At 41.7% G+C, this 23,244-nt stretch overlaps 1 non-coding gene across 1 annotated transcript; it reads left to right on the forward strand.

Moving 5' to 3' along the window:
- The first annotated feature begins 225 nt into the window (after positions 1 to 225).
- Positions 226 to 299, forward strand: TRNAN-GUU (transfer RNA asparagine (anticodon GUU)). Its single transcript has one exon. It is a non-coding gene; the product is annotated as a tRNA-Asn (tRNA).
- The last annotated feature ends 22,945 nt before the right edge of the window (positions 300 to 23,244 follow it).

The raw sequence follows: 23,244 nt of genomic DNA on the forward strand, positions 1-23,244 counted from the left end.
GGACACTTTTTCACCATGATTAGAGTCCTGTTTCCTGCCTAACAGCACAAATCAAAACCAGTGCTATCTGGCACCAGTGCTATCTGGCACCAGTGCTATCTCCTCATGGGGCAGACAGTGGTAGAACAAAGAACTAGGAAACATAAGGCTGTTCTCCATTAAAAAGATTTCTATCCCATTTTGCTCCATGAAAAAGATTTATATCCCATTTTCTTTCATAAGGGAGTCTCTGTGGCGCAATGGGTTAGCGCGTTCGGCTGTTAACCGAAAGGTTGGTGGTTCAAGCCCACCCAGGGACGGGTTCTCCTCTGCCCAAGGTAGGGGGTTTGCAACTAGATGATCTTTAAGGTCCAGTCCAAACCATTCTCTGATTTCTCCAAAGGCCAAGAGTAATCTAACTATGTCTTCAACATCTATTTTTGTTTATTGAATGACAAGGGTGTTTTATCTTCCTTTTCATGCTACACGAGCCATTTATTTTCACTAACATTAACCTATTAAGATTAATCATGCAGAAGGTTACTTTAAAAAGTTTTATTGCCTTTAAATTAAATACATTAATTTCATGAGCTGTTAAACCTCAGAATTTTTCTTCAGATACAAACAAGAAGTGTCATTAATTTTTTTTAAATCACTTTCAAATTTATAATTTTATATGGTCAATATTGACCATTTTGGTAACTATTGTTTAGGAAATAAAGCATGAAAAATGTTCTTTATTCATGTGTGAGGTATGAAAGCACTAGTGCATAGGATGTTTTTTCTAGGGTGACAGATGAAATGATTCTGACATTATGAAATGATTTAACATTAAAACTAAATGATGACAAATACAAATATTTTAGCAGAAGGAAAGGTCTCTCTAGACATAAAATTGTTACAGAAGTCACTACAAAGAAAGAAAATGATCTAGCAGTCACAGGATCTCAGTGATTAGAAAATTTGATTTTTCCATAGTTCAAGTCATCTCTTTAGTTTTGGGAAACTATTCATGAATTTTAAAATGCATAATAAACCTAAAAATTCTGGAAAATCTGACAATCACTTGTGCAAATGATACAATTACACAGAGAATTATTTCCACCCACAAAATTATCTAAGAGGGGGGAATAAAAAAGATTTCTAGCAAGTCATGAAATACTACATTATGTATTTAAGCAAAGTCTTTGGGTAGCAGTGAAAAGTGTAAAATCTCACAGAAAATGCCAGCATTACATTATATTTGCCAATGGATATCAACCAAGATCCAGAAGAGAGTTATTGATAAAGTTTTTGGATTGTCATATTCAGGTCATTTTTGCTATACTTCCAAGTCTTTGTTCCATAAAGTCCTACTGGACAAAATCAGGGTTAGCTTTTACAAGTCATTATTATCAACAGCGCTGCGCTAGTTTACACACAGACTATTCTATTGCAGTAAATATCTTTTCTTTAGTGAGCACACTAACTTATTACCATTATTCTACACCAACAACATATAAAACTTCAGTAGCATTCTGAAAAGTCTTTAAGCTCTACTTCAAATTATCTGAACAGCTGCTTCATATATTTCTCTCCCCTAGACAAGCAGCATGAGTAAAGTTGGGTGACTATTAGAAACACATTCTCTTTATCTCTTATTCTGATATTAAAAATGTATTTACATTAACTGCATCTTCTCCTTTTGTGTTCTTATCTGCGTGATCATTCTAGTTACTGTATTCATAGCCAGGAATTTTCAGAAATTTAATGTAAGAGAATGCAACAGAGAATTTACAAATCTAGATACTCAAGACTGATCTGCAATGAACTGGATTTATTGTAGAGAAACATCAAGGAATTGATTTTGGACAAAGAAGTAATTTCAAAGGGATGAAATAGTCCAAATGATAGTCACATCATAATCTGTGGCCTCAGAGAAACCTTCAGTTGAAAAATGGTGCCATGAAATGCAGTTACTCCTTTACTGTCTCTCTCTTAATTACTTATCCCATCTCAAGTTCTGACAGGTCTAAATTTTCTTGCTGGAAGGTGTGGTACCCCTTCCTCATCAGATCATGTCTAGGTTATGGGCCCAGGAGGCACAAACTGTAGCTATCTGTCCAAGTCCTGACTAATTCTCACCTCCAGTTATGATATAGTTTTGTGGGTGTTGTAGAAAGGAGCAATCCCACACACGCTCCATAGACCATGTGATGCCTACAAAATGAAAGGACTCATAGCTTACCAAGCAAACTGGATCTGGACTTAAAGGATGTAGCCAAGATGATGTAACTCAGTTTACTTTATACACTTATGGACCTGGTGTTTGTAAATTCCTCCTTCCAAGTGGCAATATTGCTTACATTTCCTTTCCCAGAAGTGGAAAGCTCAGTTGGGTTTCTTTGGGCTACAAGGATGAGATTCATTCCAGATGTTTATATGAAGGCCTAAGTGCCATGTTCTGTCTTTGCAGTCACTGAGGACAAAAAGACATTCCTATGGAAAGAGGCATCTTATCTATGAAAACATTTTGCCTAAGCATTTGACTACACTGATTGCGGTGTAGCTCATACGCAAGAAAGCATCTCATGCAGACATTTGTACTGTAGCTGTTTGACATCTGGTGAGGTGGATCTCACTGGAGGTCTTACGACCTGCATAGAAACTAGGCACCCATGGAAGCAGGATCTGAGCACCATTCTAAGTGCAGGTCTATGCTGAGATACAGAGGATTCGGGGTTTCAAGGAGATGACAGTCTGCCTGTGACAGAGCTCTACTTTGTGATCCCCACTAGTGGTCTCACCATAGCATTGATGGAAAACGAGCTCTTCTTGTGTAAATCAATCACCTTTTCCACAGCGAGGGCAGCAGTCACCAGAGGCAGGGAACAGACATGGCAAAGCTGTTGCCTCTCGCTCCCATGCAGTCATCAAGCGATAAGAGGCTAAAGCTCTCTGTGCACGAAGTAACACCTGCACAAAATACTCGGAAAGATGACACACTGTACTACAGGCTTTCGTCAAACGAATCAAACTAACTGCTGTATAACTATTTTATGGTGAGTTTCAGAAAAGATACTGAACTGAAATAGTACACTGACCAGCTTCTCTCCTTTAATAAAAAACACCTACAAACATACACCCACGTATGTGACACACATTTTTCACACGTGGGTTTTGTTCTTTGGCTTAGAATTGAGCACGAAACTCTACAAAGCATGTGAGACAAGAAATAAAGGAAGGGCAAAAGCAATTACTGGTATGAGCTTACTTCATGCCTCACGCAGACGCGTATGAGCCAAACGATGTGCACCTCAGACGTCTGTGCAACGACGGCAACTTGTCTCCACAGCACCATCTATGGGTCTTTCCTTGGCTGTAAAACATAATACAGAAAAGACACCTACAAAACGATACACCGCAGGACTGAGGCGGTACAGTCATATTCTCGGTACTCTTGATCTTCCCTCTGCCCTGCCCAGCTTCTGTCACTTCTCTTCAGCTAATAATTATGGGCACAACACCCAAGAGTAACTGAGGAATATAATCATATCTGTTTATTTTAGGATAAATAGAAGCTCGCTCTCCCAGAATTACTCATTAAGCAATGTTCTCAAAATCTATGCAACAAATTATCTTGCTTTTCTGTTACACATAATCAAATGTGAAGTAAATTTCCTTCTGAGTTTAACATCACTTGGAGAATATAAAACCAAAAACGTAGCTAAAGACTGCAGTAAGCAATTTGAAATCCAGGAAGGCAATTTCATACTGTTCTGTCACACACAGAAAAAATAAAATATCAGAAAACTACCAAAGCACTCTAAAATGATAATATTAAAAACATGAGTCGATTCTTTTTTAGTTTGTTTCTGCCTAGCTCTATACAAGCATAAAAGATCTGCAAAATAAATTGCTTCTGTTAAAGGAAAGCAACATCAATTTTGAAACATCCTTTGATATCTTCTCGATACCCTCTGCCTCTCTTTATGTCATCAATATGATCTGTCATAAAAAAATATATGACTATCATGCTTAACTATTAGCAAGTCTCAGTATGCATAGTAAGACTGGTTATAAGCAATCATTTATACACAGTATTCTTCCAGTACTTTACATTCATGAAAACATCTAAAAAACGAAACTATTTTCATCTAAAATGCACAATCAGTGCAGCATCCATTCTAGGCAAATCTCTTATTGTTACCGTTGTCACTACTTACAGGGCATTTAACAGATTTACAGGCATTTATGATTTCTTCCTAGACACTGAGTGTACAGTCATAATGGTGCGATAAAGAAAAGTGATTTCCACATCATAAATAAGAAAAATGAACCTCAGAAACAGCACAAAAGAGGTATTTACAAGGCAGGAAGAGAACCTATGTCTCAAGCCTGAATATCTTCCCTACTATCCCCTGCTTGTTCTACTGTCCGTCTGCAAAATGAGTGAATTTTATATGCTGTCTCTACACGCTTTCAACACAACCCACCACCAAGCTGAACTGTTGTTATTCTGCAGGCTGTAGGAAATAGATTATTAATATACTGTAAAAGCCATACATTTTTAAAAACATCTCCCTTTCTCACACATTAAAAGCATTACTGACGTATTTGTCTGGTGGGGAGTAGAAAGGGAAGAATTATGGGTTTTTAAAAGCTTGGATTATTAATCTGTGATTTGCATTTAGAACAGAGTTCTGAATAGAGGTCAAGGAAAAAATATGTGTGCTTTATCAAAATGTTAGTTGAAAAATATATGGAAGTGATAAAACTGCCAAAAGTGCCTTTAGGACAGGATTTGGTTGCCTGGTGTCATTTTAGGTACTGTGGAGCACCTGGCTGGTGAGATATCCCATCTGCTCCTTTGAGTGGGTGTGGATCTGCTCTCAGGCTGGGATTATACCTGCCAGCCCTAGTCAACCTTTGGGATACCCTAAGGAATCTAAAATGGTGCCTTCAGTTGGGCAACTGAATTCCTCATGTAAAGTCCTGTTGTTTTAAACCACAGTGGGCACAAGCCAAATTCCTGTGCTCTCATGTGCAAGTGCCCTGCTGGCTTTTGTGGGACTCTGTCCAAAGGGAAGAATTCCCCATTTTGAGATGTAAAGGCCAGGACAGAAACTGTATTTGCTCTCTTAAGCTACATATGCTTCCAAAGTTTAATCACACTGTTCAAATGGCATCTGAGAGCGCAAACAGATTGGCTGCGTGTCTTTCTTAAAAACATGAAATCTCAATTTCCCAAAATATCGTCTATAGAAAAGGGGTACACTAAGTTTTGGAGAAAAAATGTCTCATTACAGACACTTTGAGAATCCTAAAATAGGAAAAAAAGCTTCTCTTCAAAAAAGGTTCACATGTTTCAAAGATATGGATTCCACAACTTTCTCATGTGAAATCTTCCAGTATTTAACTCTTCTTATTGTTAGAAACATACTACTTATGCATAGTTTAGGTTTTCCTTACTAAGACAAAAAATTGATTACTTCTTTTACTCCTGGTGAATATGTTAGCTGTCTCTTTACAACTGTCTTTTACACAACTATAAACTATATAATATAACTTAAGGATATCTTTTCTTAGGCAGAATAATCCTAGTTGAAATATTTTTGAAAGATCGCATTACCTTATTATCCATGATGCTGACCTCTGGGCTCCCTGAAGGTTTTTTTTTACACCACTGTCATACACAGAGGTCTGAAGTTGATGTAAAGTGCTGCTTAACTAGAGCAAAACAATGATTTCTCACGTGTTACACTCCTGCTAATACATTTGGAATGACTACTGCTTTCTTGCTAATATTGCTTTTTTTTTGCAACAGCTTCTCATGGCTGACTAGCTCTCTGAGCGTATCTTCCATTAAAACTTCCAAACTTTTCCTACCAACATCTGAGTATGTTGCCATCTTCTTTTTTTTTGAAGTGTTCTCTGCTGTTCGCATTCCTATTATTTCAAACTCATTTTTGTCACGTCTAAGAGGTCTCCACCTCTACATTTTCAGCTGTTCTTCTCATTAAGATGGAATAAAATCTAGTTTTACACTCTGTCTATTGAGAAGGTAAAACCACATCTCGATAATTTCAAGAAAAGTCTCCTTTTTGGTTATTTTTTTTCTTTTTAATGCTTTAGCATGTGTTTAACATGTTTAATCACCTCTTCTCCCAAATTGATTTGATGTAGACCTCTCTTTTGAAACCCTGTTTTTTTTTCCCCTAGAGATTTTCGATGTATCTGCCTTCTCTTCTGGAAGATCATAAACACATTCTTGGTAACGTAATGTTGCCTTCTCTTTTACCCAGTCTTTATTTCCTGAACAGCCTGTACCCTTCTGTATCAACACTCCAATCCTTTGATTTATCCTACGAAGTCTCTGTCTTGCCAATTAAGTTATAGCTTTGTTTGTGTAGCAAGACATCTCGTTCTTTCTGTTTATTCCACATACTCTTAGAGATACCTAAAATGTCTGGCTAGTTGCCCTGGAATCTTGCCTCTTGTTTCCTTTTATCTCCTAATTGAAAGATTCTATTTGTTTCCAAGATTACAGACCTTTTACTACGTTACCACCCTTATAAAGTTTCAACTCTTTCAGAAAATGAGAAAGGGATGGTTGCTTAGGTTTATGTTTTAATCTTCTTCAACAAACTTTGCTTTGCAATGTTTTTGCAGTGGAATTTTAAGGATCGTGATTCAAACATCTGATTTTGTGTCTATAATGCAGGTGTTTACATGTGAGATAGGGATCTGAGCTCCTACTAGAGTCAAAAAGAATCTCGTGTGGATTCAGGTGCCTGTGTGCAGGTGTCCAGCGCCCTGTAAGGTGCCAGAGTATCTGGCCTAATCCCCAGAAAGGCATAGGCCACATATAAGACAAGCTCTTTGTCAAGGCAAGACAAGACAAATCCTATCTGCTTGCCTTCTATGGGTGTCTTGGATAGCCTTAGGAACATCAAATAGCATGAGGCATCTCTGCATTGGTATTTGCCCCCTTTAGTCAGTGCTCAGAGACTATTTAGCTCATCCTGAGGTCAAAACCCACATGCAAAGCTATCTTTTCTCTAGGCTCCCATAACAGTATTGAATAGATTTCCACTGACTCTAAAGGGAGCTTAAGACACTCAGCAGCTCAAATGTGTACACCTAAATTTAGATGCCTCTAGCTTGAAGCTGAATCCCACTCGGGCACTGTGTTTGATCTGTTAGACCTGTGCTTTCCTAAAACCCCTATACTGAAAGACTGTGCCAGAAAAATCTCAAAAATTTAACAGCTGGGTATTCTGAAAGAATGTGAGTGCTTACTGGGAAGCACAGACATCTGAAAGTAGTCATGGAGGACAAAAAAACTAAACGGCTTTGAAAAACACCAAAAATTTAAAGGATGTCATTTTACTATTCATTAAAAAATTGCAATAGAAAGCAGTGAACCTCAGCGCACCAATTTCCACCCTCTGATGTCAGAAAAATAAGCTTAAATCATTCAAAAACTCTGGGTAGGAGAAGAAAGGAGAAAGAGTTTGTAGCATGTGAGTAAAAATAACAGATGTGAATTCTGAAGAACTGACAAATGTAGGTAGGTAAAGGAAGTTTAACTGCTTGTTGTCCGCTAAAAATATGAATTGTTGGGATTTAAACAGTAATAAAATGGGAAGTCTATGTAGAATTCTGCATATCTCTAATGTAAGCTGCAAAAATAAAATCAAATAGCAATTTAACTGCCAATAAAGCTGCTTCCCTTGTCTTGTGAAAGCTTGTCATGACCTGAAATTAAAGTTGAGCAAATACCAAAATTTGGTATTGGAAATTTTTCCAGCAGTTCACTTGTATTTGGCCCTGTCTATTTTTTTTTTTTTTTTTTAATCAAAACAAGCTAAAAAAGAAACGAGGAAATATAGTTCAAGATTCTAGTCAAGCTGGCATAGAAAAAGAGCCTAAGGGTCCCACAGCTGAGGTCAGTACTTGCTTGCTTTAGGAAAAGCATAACCATTTATTCACTTCCCTGGATCCATGCCTCTCCCTCAGGCATGGATCCTCCCTCCTTCCCCTTGCATGTTCCTGTCTTTCTCTTCACTAACGACCCTTCTCCCCTGCTACACCTTCACAAGAACAATTTCTCTGCCAATAAATGTTTCATCAAAAAAGAAAGATTTCTACCATTCCCCAGCCCCCCCATCTTTCACAAATTCCTTATGTTTGTCAATCATTCAATAAAAGGAATCTCTTTTTCTCAAGCCTTGGAAACTTGAGTTTTGGCTAATGGTATTTAAGTACATAAATGGCAATACACTGAGTTATGTGGAAGACTTACTAATATGGAATGCCTGGTGTGGGCTGGCAAGAGCAATTTACAGTTGCAAAAAGTTCTGGCTGGGAGAAGTGCAAGGTCTGTAACAATAGAACTAATGGAATTAACTTGTTACAGATTTCATAAATTAGATTAATACAGAGAAAAAAATATAAACCTTATTCTTTGCGACAACGTAGTCTCCAAAACAAATATTGAAAAAATTCTAAACTGCAACAAGAGATACTATTATACTGTGTGATTTTACATTTTACATATTTTCCAATGAGTAATAGAACAGTAGAAGCATATTTAAAATTACATGAAAATAACAGGAACATTAGGAAACCTTTCTCGATCATTCTAAATTAATAACAATTAATAAAATTCATGTTTTAATTAATTGACTATGATTATTTTACATAATTGTTCTAAATGTCTTTCTTATGCATGGAAATCTCTGTCTTCATGAAAATTTCATAATCCTTTAAACGTTCATGCTACTAGTAAGAAAAGCTGTCATTAATACAAAAGGAAAAGATGCTGAGACATAGGAATATTATGGCACCTTTTACCTGGTACTGACTGAGCAAATCTGGTTAAAATTTCTGCACTGATTTTTCTTTCCTTTTTAATGAGCCATCTCTCCAGGGAAGCCAATTCAGCTTCACTGATTTGGATAAAGTTATACTGATTCACACCTTCTGCAGATGTTCTTATCTGTACCTATTGATATTAGAAGGCAAAATCAATTAGTATTTTCCAAATGCTCCAACTTTCTCTTATTTTTCAAACTGCCTGTAATCTTTGTTTTTTCGTTTGTAGTCGTTCATGAAATAAAAAAGAGATACACTCTAATGATATTCACATAAACTGCAGAGAGAAGGGAAAAAACCCCGCCTGCTTGGTATTTTGGATAGCTAAGATCTAGCTGAATTGCAAATGGTCAGCTGCTGGGCATGCATCAGTAGGTGTTCTGAGGAGAATGATGTAACATGGGGGCAGAAATGGAGAAGATCCCAAGGGGAACATAATTTGGTGTGACACTGCGAGCAGATTAAAGAAAAGCCCAGGCATGCTGTTACCATATAACCTCTAAAACCTTGATATGTGATATGGGTTTCACAGAATGTCTAATTTTCCGCCTATACCTCTCTCCTCCTGCCAGAGTACTTACTGCTGAGAAAAATTTGGCAGCTAGTTACGTGCTAGGAATAAGATATACTAGTATAAACTCAGAATGTTGCAAAGATACAGACCCCACTGTCCTGAATCAGAGATAAAATTCTATTTACTTATTTCCATCTGAGTAATACCACAGAGATTTTATCTGAACATTAGTTTAAGTCGGAATTATAAGCGTTGGCAAGACCCACAGGAGACCGCTAATGGGTTATCATAAGTAAAATGCCAGAAAGCTTAAAGCACATTGATAGTGCCATGTTACATTCACCTCTGAAAAGAAATGTCACAAAGATACACACAAAAAGACAAAGAAAATACTATTAATTGTAGAGGTATTTGCATGTGAAAAATTAAACATCACACTCAGAACTTGGCTTCTCAAGATCTAATGAGGAAATGTAAGGGCAGAAAGCACTCTGCTCTGGGAAGTGAACACCAAATACCTCTGAAAGTAAGTTTTGTGTGTACTGCCAATTTGTAGTAACGCAGTGCAGTCTCGGTAGTGCTGATAAGCATGCACGAGGGGTATGTATACTCCGATAACAGGTAGATCAGCTCACACTAACAATTCCAATGCAATCTAATAGTGTAGCCTTTTCCATACTTCACTGCAGGCCCTCAGGCTGTCTTTGCAGCAGGGTGCCTCTACTTACCCTATTCTCCATCCTTGCCTTTGCATGGATGGGTCCATATGTGTATATACACACACATACACACACATACGTGTGTGTGCTAGAATGACTGGCTCAGCTTCCTGAAAAAGCTGCTTTTGGCACTTGATCTGTATTTGAATCAACATGAGTTGAACTCACAAGTTCAATTAACATCTCTTAGGAAGAGCCACCCAGACACCTGTTACAGCGTGTCTGTATTGCCCACTGCTCAGCGGCACTGGGCTGTTTTCTGAGCAGCTCCCCGAAGGCTCTACGTTTCTGCTGAAATTTTAACGGTTGCTAATTTGGGGCACGTCTAAAATACGCCTGCCAGCCGTTCACACAGTAGTCCGATGCAGAGGCTCGATGCTGCAACCGTGGAAGTCCCAAAGCAGAATCAATCTGGCATTTTCACCGCTCAGCTCCTGCTCCACTTCGTGCAGAGCAGCTGCATCACCGCTTCCTTTTTCCCTGCTGCTCGCAGAAGCCTGGTGCCAGTACAAACAGCTGCCAGCAAGAGGGGTGTAGCTGGCCGTCCCCCAACATGTGCCGCAGCGGCATTTTCAGGCTCGCCGCCTTCGTCAAGCGCTTCGCGACTCAGTGCGCTGAAGTCTCTTCCAGAGACATTGGCGAAGCTCGGCACGACGGATGCGCTCGCTCTTTGCACTTTTTGTACACCCACTCCCCCCCCGCGACACCCGCCCTGGCCAGCCTGGCCCCGGGGCAGGGCGCTGCTCGGCGGGGGGGGCCGGGCAGCCCGGAGGCTGCCCCTGGCCGCGGTGCCTGCGCGCCGTCGGGCGCTCCGCCGGGGCTCGGCCGCGGCTGGCGGCTCCTTCCCGGTGCTGCCCTGGGCTTATTTCACCCCTCCTTCCCCCCCGCCTCCGCGGGAAGGTGGAAGCTGTTCGCCCAACGAGACGGGCAAAGTGAGAAAGCGGTGGCGTGGGGTCAGCCTCTCGGCAGGGCAGGCAGCGATGGGGACCGGAGGGGATGCTCGCCCAGGCGGGGGGCATCACGGGCGGGGCACCGCGGGTTTTACATACGGTGGCAGGTGCCTCTCCAAGCTCCGTGCCGTCACGGTGACCAGACCCCAACACGAGGCCGAGTACAAAGGGGTCTCAAAAAAAACCCCACCACCAAAAAAAAGTTAAAGACCTGGCTACCTTGTCGTACATCTGTGTCAGCACGTTGTGTCTTTTTCTTACCATTTCTAAGCTCGTGTATTTAAGTTCTCTCCTAATTTTTTTAGGGAAAGAAAAAGTAAAGTGAGGAAATGGTGCCTAGCTTCATTCCCTCCGCTTCTCTGTTACGAATCCTGACTGCAGCTCCGTCCCGTACAGCCTCCCGTTAACGTTCAGGCCGGCCCGACCCAGCTGCAACCGGGCGAGGCCGGGGCAGCATAAGGGCAGGGACCTACCCCACTGGACGGTGCGCGGAGGGGCTCAGCCGGGACCAGCCCAGTATGAGCCCCGGCTTGGCGGCACGGTCAGAGCCTTCGCGAGATACATCGCGAAATCTACAGAGACCAAATCTCGGCTCCGGGCTCGAAGGGCACCAGGAGAAGCCACCGCGGAGGTGGACTCACAGAGCCCCTACTGCGATTGCATGGAGCGGATTGCATGGAGCGGTTTAGGTCTTCCCCAGCTGCAGAGAGATGTAATAGCAAACTTTCTCTGGAGTCGACCGGCGCTCGTTGGTGTCCTTGCCTTTGAGCGGTCCCGCGCGGTGCATGTTCTTGGCTCACCTCGAGCCCAGCTCCAGCTCTAGGCGGGGGTCTTCTGGCTCCTTCCTCCCCCCGGGGAGACGTTTGGGTGAACACTGAACAGAGGAGCACCCGCGAAGAGGCAGAGCGGGCCGGGGGGGGGGGGGGGCGAGCCGGGGCAGGGCGCGGAGCCCCGCGGAGCCCCCCGCGGTGGCGCAGTGCGCGGCGCGCCCGCAGGGGGGCGCAGGCGGGCAGCGCCGGTGCCGCCGCGGCGCGCAGGGGGCGCCGGGCGAGGGGAGCGGCGCGGCCGCGGGGGGCCGGCGAGGGCAGCGCGGCGGGGGCGGCGGCGGCGGCGGGCCGGGCGGAGGAAGGGAGGGAGGGAGCCCGCTGAGGCAAACCTTCCCGCCGGCCGAGGAGAGAGCGCATCGGCGAGGAGGGAAAACCCCCGGTGTTAGCCCCTCTGCGCTCTTTTTGCCTTTTATTTCTTGTCTTTCCTCCCTCCCCATGCTGCGCAGCCTGCGCTCCGGAGGGAACCGTCGCATCGGAAGGAGCTGTTACTTTTTACAGCCAGCATGAGGCTCCCCGAGGGAATAAGGAGATGCCGCACTAAGCAGCCGGGGAAGAATCTGCCTCTCATCTGTTGCACCGGAGCCCGGCGGCAGGCGCGGTCCCCCCGGCTGGAGGTGATGGACACCCGCTAACTCGCGGGCGTGTATCCGAGAGGGTCTGCACGTGTGGCAAACATGAAGAAAATAAAGTAAAAATGGGGAAAAGTGGCTGAGACGGACGAGAGGCAGTGAAATAAACAAACACCTTTTAAAGGGATTTAATTTACAAAAGGGATTGAAAAGGGTACTACTTCCAGGGGAAAATGTGACCTGTTAAAACTGTTGAAGGAAGATGCCGGCTGTCAACGCATGCACCTAAACCAAGTAAGTTCTCGTCAACTTTGATGTATTCTCTTTCTGAATGGTTGATTACCTCCTTGGCCCCCTTTTTTTTAAAAAAAAAAAAAAAAAAAGCAAGCCCCTAGGACGGGCTGAAGTAACTTTTGCGCCGACACAAATATAAAGCGACACCGTGCACCTCCTTGGTCACAGCACAGAGGAGCGTTAAGATCCTTTTCTTTCCCTCGGACGTAATAAACGTGGGTTTTGCCTCGCTGCCGTGGGAAGCGGCATCCCTCGGTGGCTGAGCGAAGTGTGACACCTGCAGGACAGCAGAGCCGGGGGAAGGGAGCGGGCAGGGGACCTCTCCCCGGCGGCACAGCGGGAGAAGAAGCTCCGCATCTGCCATCCGCCCCGGGCAAACGGGAGGGCGGCGGCGGGCGGGAGCCTCGCTTGGCCGCCCTCGCACCCGCGGCTCCTGCCGTCCCGCAATAGCGGGAGTTTATGTGTGAGGCACGGGGGGCTGCCCGCTTTCGGTCCCGGGCACACGGGTGAGGGGATGGAGCCGCGCCGCGGGACCCCCCGCCCCGGCGCTGGGTGCTGGCCGGCAGCCGGGACGCGGCGGGGCAGGTGAGGCTGCGGGCAGCCGCTGCTCCCCTCGGTACTGGCGGCCGCAGCTGGGGTGTCCCCACTATCCCGCCGAGGGATCCTCGCTGCCCGCCGGTGCAGTTCACAGGGACCCTCCTGGGAAGGCTCAGGTCCAGCCAGGAAGCCTCCAGGAGGGACCTGGAGGACGGCGAAACGCTGGTAGATAGGACGAGGGCACGGTGAAACGAGCCGTGGGACGGCTCGTGGATAAATAAGGCGGCTGGTGGGATTCATCCCTGTCTTGGTTTTACACTTGCAAGGTCCTGACTGTTGCGGCGATCGGACAGAAGTGATAGTCCTGCTGGAAAGAAGCAGCTGATGCTCTGGAGGCTTAAACGCTGACAGAAAATCACGCTCTGCAAAGGGGTAGAACTGTGAAATTTGCTTCAGTTGGCAAAACCTGCAGCCTTGTTAATCTAATATTTCTCTCTTTTTAAAAGAAAATGTCGTTTATACACTTTAGTTTTACTGGACTCGAGTGATTTCCTGTTAGCATGGCAACCGAAATTGATATTTCTCTAAGCGTGCCTCGTAAGTGAGATGGCTCTCCCAAAGCTAAAACGCCTTTTAGGTGGAAGTAAATAAAAACACTTTCCAGTCTGTGTTTCTCTTCCAGAAAATGGGTACTCCTGAAAAAAAGTGATAAAACAGAGATTGCACCTTGGTTTCATCTGAGAAAGAAATACTTCTTTTTGTAAGAATCAGTGCACATATAGATTTCCTGTAGCAGACGGTATGGACAGAATGGGAAATAGTTTATTGTAAGTCTTACACACTAAACTAAATACCAACATTACAGCACCTTTAAATCCAATCTACTTGAATTTTCAAATTTAGTTGTACTGCCGTGACATAGCACCTTTCAGTGTTTACGTTGCTTTCTCCAAAGCCCAGACCTGGATATCTTAGCAAGGTTATCTGTGCAAACATACAGATATTTCCATAATTTAACCTCATTCACATAAGCGAGATTTTTATATACAGTCAGAGAAGCTAAGCATCAGAGCGGGACTGCTTCGGAACTGTCTTAGAATAGTAGAAATTCTGGACTTACAGAAGACTTGAGTTTACATTCCTTTTTCAGGCAAGGTTCAGAAATAGGCTTTTTCCTTTAATATCAAAACAGCTGAAACTCTCATGGCACAATTTTATTTTCCTTTGGTGTTGCCTTCTATACTGAAAAACCTTGGTTTTATTTGCAGAAGGATGGGGTGCTTTACTATAGTTTTTCTTCTTCTGTTATTCGGACTTCGGAACAGATGAGACTGTATTTGGAAACAGGAAAACAAAAATATGTCTGTCTTTTAAATTCAACTTCTGCCACTTATTCTGACTCTATATATAGTAGTCATTGCCCTTAAAATAGCTCCAGAAAGAAATTCCGTTTCTTCTTATCTCATCTTATTTAGAGCCAAATACTGCTAGTCGAAACTTAAGTCAATTGAGGTCACTGCAGATCTGGTATGATTTTGCTTATCTTTTTGAGTATGTCTACTGAAAATATTGGGTCTGAGCAGTGTGGCTCCACTCTTGATGAAAGTGGATTTGCATTACTGTGGTGTGGAGAGCCCACCCAGTATATATTGGAGGACACATGCAGAGAAAGCTATTAAGGGATTTGCTTTCACCTTTGTGCGTGTGTCTGTGTATATATTGCTTCACTTAGATGACAAGTAAAAATGAGCATGACTGCTCCTCCCAGCACCTGAGACCTGTCTCCATGCCAGTCACTGTTTAATCTGCCAGCTTTTTCAGGGATGTGATTCACTGGAGCGAGGTGGCAAAATCAACAGGGAAAATCCTGCATAGCATCTCTGCCTGCCTCTGGTGATTCTGGTAATCAGTGCTAAAAGGGGCTGAATTCCTTTTGAAAATGATGACTAAGTCACCATGACTTGTCTTACGGAAAGGCAACATAGAAGCAGGAAGAAAAGGCTGTTATAAACTGTTTCAAGAAAAAGCAGACAACAATAGAGGAAGCATTGTTCTATTCAGACACTTAATGGTTTTACGAGTGTCAGATTTACTGTTACCTTTTCTGTTTGCATTTAAGTTTTGTTGGGTTATATTCTGGTTACTTTATCAAATACAGTATTTTAAGTTACTGAAAGCAGGTGGAAGATAAAATTTTGTGTGTAAATCAATCTTCCATCACCATGCGTTGTGACAAAAACCGAAATTCCAGAAACCATCCATTTCAGAAGCCCCTAATCCACTGAGGAAGATAAGACAGACTTGCCCTTACTTTACTACACTTGCACTACTTTAAGTAGCATAGCATAGCATAGCATTAGTGTAACACCAGCAACAGTGATGCCAGGATCCTCATGTTCGCTGTGATTTGTTGCTGCAAAACAAATTCACCTGACTAAATACATATTAATTATTATAGTTTTATATCATGAACACAAAGAAAGGCTGAGCAAATTCAATCTTTTTGTAACAGATACCTATGCAGCTAATCCTAATGCATTAGCTTTCAGTCAAATAGAATCTGAAACTGTTAAAAGAGGAACACCTGGAAATGAGACATAATTGCTTTGCACAGTGAAGTTCTCAAAGAAATTAAAGGTTTTTACTGTGCCACACAGGCAGAAGTAACAAATAAATGAAATTATTTATTATAGCAAGTTTTTCTTAGAATTGTGGGTTGTTGCATTTTTTTTTCTCCCTTCAAACTTCTGATTTGGTTTGAACTCTCAAAAGTATTTCTTCTGCTTTTTTACAACCACTTATTTGTATTTTAGGAAGTGACTGGTGTGAGACAAAATCTGAAATGAACCTTGAATCAAAATCACCATTTTTTTTTCAGCTAAGCTATTTTTCAGTGTATGGGGGCTGAAGTGGGACAGGAAAACTTCCTCAAATTGGGGTGAATTTTACATACGTCTAAGAGTATGAACCAGTCAAGCCTAACCTCTAAAGTCTATGACAGCTTCTGCGATTGCTTGGTCACTGATCCTGTGCTCAATACACTCACCTGAAAAGCTTCTCACATACCTGTGCATGTCAGATGAACCATTCAAAAGTTATAATGATAATATTATCTGGTATATTATGCAACAGGTAGAGAGGGGAACTGCAAATGAAGATTTTTCACTGGGCTTTCCTGAGACAGAGGTTACAGCATTATTCTGGAGATGCTTTCCATGTATCTTGGATCCAAGCTTTCCTTGAAAGCTTCTGAGGAGCAAGCAGCCTTTCCCCAGAAGGCAAAAGCCCCCATCCCACCACTGGGGCATGGACAGTCAGTGAGCAGCCAAGCCCCGTGATGGTGCCCCTGAGCTCTTCCAGTTCCAGGCCAGCATGTGCTGGTTTTCTCTTAGTATTTGTCTGGCACACAAGGTGGTTTTTTTGTTTGTTTGGTTTTTATTTTTTGTTTGTTTGTTTTTTAAGTGATTCCTTCTGATATCAGTTTTAAGGACCAAAAATACGTCCTTCCTTGGCTCAGAGAATTGTAAAGCTCATGCCATCTGCATTCACACCTAAGATCACACTGGAAAAAACAGATACTAGGGTCTTCGTGTCCTGCTGCCAGTTAGTTGTGCAAGGTGCAGTTCATCTGGCTTTAACGTATCTCCTCTGACTGCCAGCTGCCACTCTAGAAGGACACCAGTTTCCCATAGGTCTTGCAGCATATAGGCCAGACTTTTGTGGCTACGTTTGATATGTTTGAACTGACATGAAATACCGATTTGTCAGTTGTTGAGTTGAACCTGTATCATCTCCCTTTCCTGGAAAGAGAAAGGCAGAAATGGAGAGTGAACCATCCTCTATGTTTTGTCATCTGCTTTGTGGCAAAACAAGCATCATCCAGAGCCGCCCGTCTCTATTTGCTAACTACACAGCAAGACCCAAGACAAGAAACCTGCCTTCTTAAGCAAGGTTAGCTGAATCCCAGTTGTGCAGAGCAGGCTGTGGAAGTACAGCATAAAGGTTAAATAAGCAGAGGGGTCAGTACTGAGATCCAGGACGAATGGTTGCTACGATCAGGCTAAAATGCACATTTATTTTAAAAAGCCATGCGTACGCATGGACGCGTACCAAGCTGTTGTGCTGACATCGAAACAATCTGTAAATAGCATGAATTTACAACTGCCTCTTGGGTGTACGCTTCTGGGAGTTTGCCAGCTACCACCTCTGCAATCCAGTTTCCTTACGCAGGATTCTTCAAAACATACAATCTTATGCAAATTGTCAATAGCCACCTAAAACATTTATCACTTTTCAGCTCGGGTGACTGGTTCTCATGTCTGTCAGAGAGAGGCAGCCGCTAACAATTTTCTCAGTGAAGGCCAAGTAGTGGAGATGATTAACCAAAGTCATAAAGCATGAGAGGAGCATTAATGCAACTCTGCATCTACCCCAAAACATATGGTGGAGGTTGGCCTGGCCTGAGAACTTTGCTGCTCCTTATGAGACATGGGGATTCTTCCAGTAAGGACCTTCCTGTGGTAGACTCCATGTTGGATCGACTGAGAATTCACGTTTTTCACTTTAACCATCAGTTAATCAAAGTACCCAGTCACATCACAGGAAGTTAGCAGTCCTAGGAAAATCAATGCAGCCCTTTGTTCATTAGATTAATGGACACACTTTTGCCTGTGTTCCTTCTGTGTTGTCCTAAATCAGAGGAAAAATACTAAAGGATTCTATTTTAAACAATAAAATGGTAATATTTCCTAGCATACAGATGTCTTTAGTAGATCAGCAGTTTGACATCAGACCTGAGAGTACTGGACTAAGAAGAGAGCACCAAATTTACTCCCAATGAAAATTCCTTTGTCTTCTGTTTGTTTTTTTTTTCCTAAAAAATTTCATATACTTTAAATTTAATTTTGTATTTGCCAATAAATATTTTATTTCATGCATTGATTTACATTTATAATTTCCATTATAAAAAGCAGAGCAGGCTAATTTACTTTTTGAGCAGAGGAACAGACAATAGGATTGTAGCTGAAGATACAGGGTCATACTGTGTCTGATTTAAGATTGACTCCAGTACATTTGTATATAGTAATTTATGTCAAAAACGTTTTTGCTGACGAATCTTGAAAAGCTCTAAAGAGGAATTTTTGCACCAAAGGTCAGATTCATTTCACCTAGCCATCACAAGTTTGATTGCCACTTGTAAACCAACCATGTATGTTCCTTGTATATGGAGAGAAACCTCCGGTGGGCAAACTAATCCATCTAATTCACACGCCAGACATACAGTGGGAGGAATCTGGTATTTATTGTTGCCGATTGTTGTTGGATTTCATACAGCTAAATAAGGCGAGATGAATCTCACCCTAGCAATATCAAAAAAAAAAAAAAAACAACATAATAAGAGGGGACAGAAAATAGATGTCTGTTTTCTTCCAAAGTATCTCAAGGTCCTATTGGCTTTCATGATACTGATGTAGACATCATAACAATGACTAGATGTACAACATAATTCAAATATCCTTTTGTCTGTTCTCAGAATTTTTAAGAGTTTGTGGTTGGATGGGGTAGCTGAAAAACGACTTGTAGCTGTGCCAAGGGAAACGGGAGTGTCAGCCGGACTCTTGTAAAAGAAGAACACAGAGTTCTGGGCGCTCGCATCCTGCCTCCTGCGAGTGCAAGATGTCTCTCCTCCGGAGAGAACATGCTGCATCTGAGAAAGCAAGCACAGATTCTCTTCAAATACTCTCAACATTGCCATCCCCACAATGTCCCTTAGTCTACTGGATACATAATTACAACAGAAATTATCTTTTGGTGATGACATAGTTGTGTTAATCTCTGTTCATGTGGAAATTTTAATGATTATCAAAACACTTCAAAATAAATCCTTCTGCTACACTTCAGCACAGACTGATACATACATCCTGCCTATCTTCTGCTGGAAAATAACAAAAATATCCCATTTATGTTTTGCTTATACTGACAGCATTTTGTTTTAGATTGGGAGAGATATTTGCCTTCCATTTTTGATGGTAATCACTTCAAGTGGTTAGAACGGTAGTCAATCCCTTGAACTTGTTTATGCAGGCACAGCGAGTTTGTTTTTCAAATTTGATGTGTTCTGTAGTACATTTGTACCTGCAACACCATCAGTTTCAAAAACATATGCTTTCTCCGTGATGGCTACAACTATCTAGCAGATTCCCTACGGAAGGAATTTTGGCCTTGAATAAAACCAAAAACAAGTTGCCCACAGAATAGTTGTCTAATTTACCGTAAGCCTCTTCACTACAAACCTGTCATTCAAAAGGCAGTAACTGCTGGTCTTTGAATTCATCTAGACACCTTAACGTCAGACCTGTGGGTCAAAGCTAATCTTTATAGCTTTTAGAAGGAACCTAGTAACTTTGTAGGGTGATTCATGTGACCTGTCTTGAAGGCAATTAATTACCCTCTGCAAGGGGTGCATTTCTTCCCATTTGTAATAAAGGAAGGTTGGGATCAGAAACCAGATTTGGCTGTCAGTGTTTTGGATTCCTAGGTTAGCAAATATGAATGTCACCTTTATTTTTCAAATGTTTTAAATTGAAGTACTTCATAGTGCCATATAAAAATTAATAAACCTTCCTAAGTCTAATATGAAGAATACTTTTAAAATGTTCTTCTGATTTTAAAAAAACTGATTAGGAACCTGTCATCTACAGCACAGAGACCGCATGCGGCAAATTGATGGCATTGGTAGGTGTTTGTACGTAGGTATTTGTACTAAGTCCTGTGCTATAACTACTCTTATATTTTCTTCTGAAAGACATCAGGCTCAGTACAGAGCAATTGTAAAATAATATTTTGGTCTGCCTACTTACATAAAAATATTTTATTCATGATTGTTTAACTTAGTGATATTAACTTTGAACGTATTTGTTTATGCACTGAGGCCAGTTGTACCAACTACTGATGTGATTTGAGATGATTACATTTATTACTGCAGTGTCTTTACATAGAACTAAACTTCCACATGGCTTTTTTTTTTTTTTTTTTCATTGAGGATTTGCTTTTTCCACAACACTTAAAAGAAGCACACTGAGCTAGGGTTTGAATCTCCCTCTTTTGAGTGTGACTTGGTCCACAGGTGAGGTGAGCAGGGGATGCTCGGTGAGCTGGGTTGCTGTGCTGACTTACTGAACTACCTGACCGCACACACTGGATTTTGTAGGGATGGGTTAGGATAAAAGAAGGATTTCTCAGTCATCCCCAGGGTACTTCCTCTTCACTCACTTCCTAGAAACCACCTTCATTTTGCTACTGCCTCTGCTGGCTTTAGGCCGGGTGGGAGCTTTCTTCCATCTGAAGAATTCTTGTGGGTTAACTGCAGGCAAGACCTAGCTTTTTAAATCGTTATAATTAAAAAACTATGTAGTGCATACGATACCATCTGGATGTAAGCCTTCAATCCATTCTGTCATTGTATTTTGTTAAAGGGACATTACTCTCCTAACAACGTATTTCCTTGCTTAGCTCCTTCAGTGAAGCACCACATCGTTTTACCAGTGTCTTTTTACTGTGCATTCACTGCATTCACCCTTGTCCCTTATTAATGTCGGGTTTCCCGCTTGCTTGCTTGGTATGTTAAGTCCAGAAATTGTAGGTGAGCTCTTGGTGGCACTGAAGAGGATTTCATTTGGCTTTAGTATTACGAAGCACCACAGTCTCTGGGGAAGAGCCAACCACCTAACCCCAAGGAAAGGGTTCGGCCAGCAGTACCCGTGTGTGGGTCTGTAGGTCTGTCCGATGAGATACGTTTTAGGAACTCATTAGCTGGTCAGTCCTCAAAACTTCTGTAGTTCTTCAGGGCTCTCCTAGTGACACCCAAGGAATGAGTAATTTAGTCCAATGTATCTTGCACTACCCAAAGCCCACATCAGGGTCCTTATTTTCGGGAAGAATCGTTGCTGATTAATCGTTCTCCTCAGTGATAATATACAATCAGGCATCTATTAAAACCAAGGTTTTGCTGACTTTGAGCAAGGTAGCAAGGGCATGAGTGGGACTTTGAGGAGGAGAGAAATAAGTTGAGATTTCAAAACAAAACTGGACAAAACAGTAGATGTTTTCATTGCAATGTGATCATATAAATAAAGGACAATGAAGGCTGTGTCTCTGTTGAGAGACACTAGTGTGCTCAAATCTTGGCTCATGCTTATGTTCTCCACCATATTCCTGTTGACAGTTAGATATAGACATCATTCAAGGCTTGATTTCCTTCTAGAAACATAGTGATTTGGTAGACAAGTATACTGGGGAAAAATGACACTTTAGTCATATTCCATTAGTATTTTCTTGCCTAATTGCCTATTCACTGCTATGTTAACACTCTTTACTCAAACCCTTTGCTGAAAAGCAAAGCCTACAATAAAAATTACCTAAAACAGTCAACAACTCATAATAGCAAAGCTTTACGGTCAGCACACAATGGAATTAATTTTGTAGAAATAAGATGCTACCTGTGTTTTGTAATTTGACCTTGATTTAAGAAAGTATTCAGACATAAAGAAGTCTTGGTTTTCTACGGAAAGCAATGCTTCAGAGGGTGCTTCTTGTTAAGCACTGACTTCATTCCTCTCCTCGGTGTGAGACATTTGCCTGAATCCAGATTTAAGGAGTACAATTTGAAAGTTCAGGTGAAAATTGTATATATGATAACAAAGAAAAATATCAATACTACACAAATTTATATAGAGAATCCAGCATCACTTTAGCAATTTCATACATGATAGAATTATATTAAAGATGCTTCTACTATGCATGTTCGCATTCTCCTTTGGAAGTGTTACTTTGGTTCACAGAGATGCAATTCATTATTTGATTTTTTTCGTATTCTTTTATCATCGCTGTCTGAGAAAACTCCTTTATTTTGTGCTTTTATTATATAGGTAGCTGTCATTTAACAAGCCCATTTGATAGCCAAAGGTGCCATATTCAAAAACACTTTCAGCAGCTTTTGCATATTGTAAAGCTTCCTAAAATTCGATAAGCTGCCTGCTTCTCGATTTATTTGCATACTTAGTTGTTTTAGGTTGTAACTGTGTGCTCTTTCGGCTTAGAGAAATATGAAAATCACAGATGAATTTAAGTGATGGCAGTGGTCAAAGTAATTTGAAATTCTAGCACCCTAACATGAAATTTTACAAAACAAAATGAAGCAATTGTGCTTTCTCATCAATCATACATGCATTGGTTCAGATGGAAGATGTAATTTTCAAATTTGTCCCGTGCTTCCAAGAATTATAATGCTCTGGCAATTTCTTGTTTCTTCTCAATAATTTAGCAGTTTATGAAAAATATATTGTGTCTCCTTGCAGCCAATGCAATTACAAATTGTGGAGAATCTAGTCCAAAATCTTGCTGCTGTTGGTTGTTTTAGAAAAATATATATGCCTAAAACATTAATCTATTTGGCATTATTGCCATGGTTGGGACCCACATCTACCCTGTGTAATGTTGGGATAGCTCTAAATCATTTTCTCCATTCTCTATCTAAATATTTTTTCTGCTGCTGTTCACAGACTCATATAGAATCATAGAATCATAGAATCATAGAATGGTTAGGGCTGGAAGGGACCTTCAAAGGTCATCTAGTCCAACCCCCCTGCAAGGAACAGGGATATCTCCAACTAGATCAGGTTGCTCAGGGCCTCGTCCAACCTGGCCTTGAACGTCTCCAGGGATGGAGCATCCACCACCTCTCTGGGCAACCTGTTCCAGTGTTCTACAACTCTCATGGTAAAAAATTTTTTCCTAATATCCAATCTGAATCTACCTCCCTCTATTTTAAAACCATTACCCCTTGTCCTATCACAACAGGCCCTCCTGAACAGCCTCTCCCCATCTTTCTTGTAGGCCCCCTTGAGGTACTGGAAGACCGCTATAAGGTCACCCCGGAGCCTCCTCTTCTCCAGGCTGAACAGCCCCAACTCTTTCAGCCTGTCCTCATAGGAAAGG

Source organism: Tauraco erythrolophus, chromosome 1 (assembly GCF_009769465.1).
Source record: "Tauraco erythrolophus isolate bTauEry1 chromosome 1, bTauEry1.pri, whole genome shotgun sequence".
NCBI lineage: Eukaryota > Metazoa > Chordata > Aves > Musophagiformes > Musophagidae > Tauraco > Tauraco erythrolophus.